The sequence below is a fragment of the Cataglyphis hispanica genome, chromosome 5, assembly GCF_021464435.1.
Source record: "Cataglyphis hispanica isolate Lineage 1 chromosome 5, ULB_Chis1_1.0, whole genome shotgun sequence".
In the NCBI taxonomy this organism is placed as follows: domain Eukaryota; kingdom Metazoa; phylum Arthropoda; class Insecta; order Hymenoptera; family Formicidae; genus Cataglyphis; species Cataglyphis hispanica.
The window spans coordinates 9,609,706-9,612,713 of record NC_065958.1 but is presented as its reverse complement, the minus strand read 5'-3'; the positions used below and the strand labels follow the sequence as shown (position 1 = coordinate 9,612,713).

The 3,008-nt window shown below is 36.3% G+C and overlaps 1 long non-coding RNA gene across 1 annotated transcript; it reads right to left on the bottom strand.

The window, feature by feature from the left end:
• Positions 1 to 288: 288 nt before the first annotated feature.
• On the bottom strand, positions 289 to 2,352 carry LOC126849853 (uncharacterized). Its single transcript, XR_007687463.1, has 3 exons — positions 1,170 to 2,352; positions 705 to 783; positions 289 to 396 (listed from the first exon to the last, which is right to left on the bottom strand). It is a non-coding gene; the product is annotated as an uncharacterized LOC126849853 (long non-coding RNA).
• Positions 2,353 to 3,008: the final 656 nt, after the last annotated feature.

Sequence of the window (3,008 nt, the reverse complement as noted above, 5' to 3'; positions counted from 1 at the left end):
AATTAGGATAAAATCGCCGTGCGTTATAAGAATGAATTACCATGACACGTATAATTGATAAAATTACTATCGTTCTTTATTCAGTAAATTAGATAAAATCTACGAATTGGAAAAAAATGTTTTCTATAATCTTCCTTCTGCAACATAGACTTTAATTTATTTTTATATAATGTATTTTTGCAATAGATGCAATACATATTTAAAAAACTTATTCAAAGTTATTCAACTGAATCTGTTTAAGCTCATCCATTTAAAAGTAACGGATTTATTACAATCTATAATCTATAATCTACATCTACAATCTCTATGAATCCGTTACTTTAAAATTAAATAAAAGTTCATCACTCACCGGCACTGATGCGCAACAGCGGAGATTTGGTCTTGAGGCTACGTTGTCTGCAACACAAAGATATAAAATTCAAATTATAGCAACAATTAAAATAATTAATATTTCAAAAATTATTATTGTATACATCGAATTTTATATCCGATGCGTATAATAATAAGGTATATAAATATGCGTATAATAATATGGTATATAAATATGAAATACTTTTATAAACTCTAAAAAGAAAACTATTTTTTAATTAAAAACTTTTATAGTAAGAGTCTCTCTCTTGTTTAAACTATTAAAATAATGATCGAATCGAATTAATGCATTTATGGGATTTATAAATAATTAATATACAAATAATAATACTCACCCTTGGGTTGCTCCGCCGGTGCAGGATGCCTCTCCTAGGCCTCCTCCTCCTCTCAGGATGTCAGGGTCGCTACGTTGATCTGAACATACAAATAGGAGATGCAAATTGTAGTAATGCTCAAAATAATTAATATTTCCAAAAATTTATTATATGCATTGAATTTTATATTTGATGCATGTAATAATAAGCAGATTAATAAAATACTTTTATAAATTTTGAAAAATCTACTAATAACTGTAATAATTTCATACAAAAGCTATTAGCTAAAAGTAGAAACTTTTACAAGATTATAGCTTTTATATATAAATATCTTTTTCTCTAATTTTCTCTTATTTAAATTATATAACGAAAAAAATAAAATTACGCGATTAATTGCTTAATTTAAATTGCACGTTTGCAATTAATAATTAAATACAATTAATAGATATTTAATAGATAATTAATATAAAAATAAAAATTACTTACCACAGAGTTGCTCCACCGATGCCCGATGCCTCTCCTAGGCCTCCTCCTCCTCTCAGGTAGATTCACACGCGCGATACTTTAAACGGCACACCCGCACTTTTATTAAAAAATACTTCCGCACTTTTACGCGCGATACTTAAACGAAACTCCCGCACTTTCGAATTTCGGCACGATCGAATCCCGTTTCACTCGAGAATCATACTGCGAGTCGACAAGTCGGGAATTCACGATTACTCCGAGCTAGGGTTAAGCGAGCAAAGGAAGAAGACGAAATCGATTGATGGAATCGACGCTCAATTCTTGCCCGCGCTTGTTCTCACCGAGGGCCGACTCGAACTTTATTAGGAACGATCACAGAGAACCACCAAGTTTCTATCATACAGACTGAAACTTACGCTTATCATAAGGCTGAGAGACGGGTCGAGAATGAAGATACCCAAGTCCTAAGTGTTCACAATTTAGATCACTTAGAAGATGAGAAATCAGCTTCTCTAGCGAGCGAAGATCGAACCTAATAAAACACAGCCAACTGTCCTCAATGCGATACAGTATAGCTGATAGACGGTACAAGATGAGGGAACGACGATTCAAAAATCGATCGAATTCTTACCGATTCAGGCCGAACCGTTCGTCGAAGCAGAGCGTGCCCCCAACAGCCAATTCTCGAACCGAAGTTCTTGATTAACCGCGCGATCATCGCATCTATACTATGCATGATCATACGTTGCTACGCGGCCGGCATTCACCTCAGCCGCGATACTGAGGCGTTTTAACGTTGCGTCTCCATTAATATATTAAATTTATTAATACATAAATATTTATATAATATATATAACATTAATATTGTATTAACGTTACCTAATATCATATAAAATTAATTATATTAATAGGGTATTAATATATTACCGATAGCAACGCTGAGAGATATCCCAGTTAGTCGGCAACGAAGTACGATCCTCGCATTGTGAAAACGGGATAGAAGTCCGACGCGAAGACGCGACGACGCGAAAACGCGGATATACGGTTACGCGACTCTCTCGTTGCTCGTACGCTCCGATGACGAACAACAAGGCAACGCACTAAAGTCTTCCACAGATGTGCGTGCCACATATGAGTCATTGTACGACTCGTGGCAATGCAGTATGGACACGCGACGACGCGAAAACCGTCCGCGGCACGATGACGGGACACGGGAGCGGCGTCGCGACGCGAAACCGTCCGCGGCACGTTGACGGAACCGACGCCGCGATAAGCCGTCCGCGGCACGATGACAGCACTAACGATACGACGAGCCGTCCGCGGCACGATGACAGCGACGACGGCGTTGGGTGCTTGGTTTCCCCTTCTCAGTAACCTCAGGAGGTCTTTAAGACCCTTAAGGTACCATCCGGGTACTATGCCCTCCCACCACGCCAAGGTTACACCCTGGGAGGGTATTATACGGATATAATTTTGTAATATGATATATATATATATATATATATATATATACATCATATTACAAAATTATATCCGTATAACGTGAGATTATATTTGAACATAAATTATCTATATCGCATCCCTCTTTTCTCTCGATTAAAAGAGATGCGGTGTAGATATGTTTTGATGAAACAAATGATATATGTTATATTATACGATAATTTAGATTGAATCTCATACATCATTAAAGAAACGAAGAAAAACTGTGCAATGTATATTTTGAAATTAATATAGATAGTAAATAGAAATAAATTATTTACCACACATACTTCTGCTCCATCCATCGTCGGGTGCTTTCTAATATCTCCTTTTCTTATCTTGTTCATCTCTTGTTGTTTTGATTCACTCGCGAAAACACAG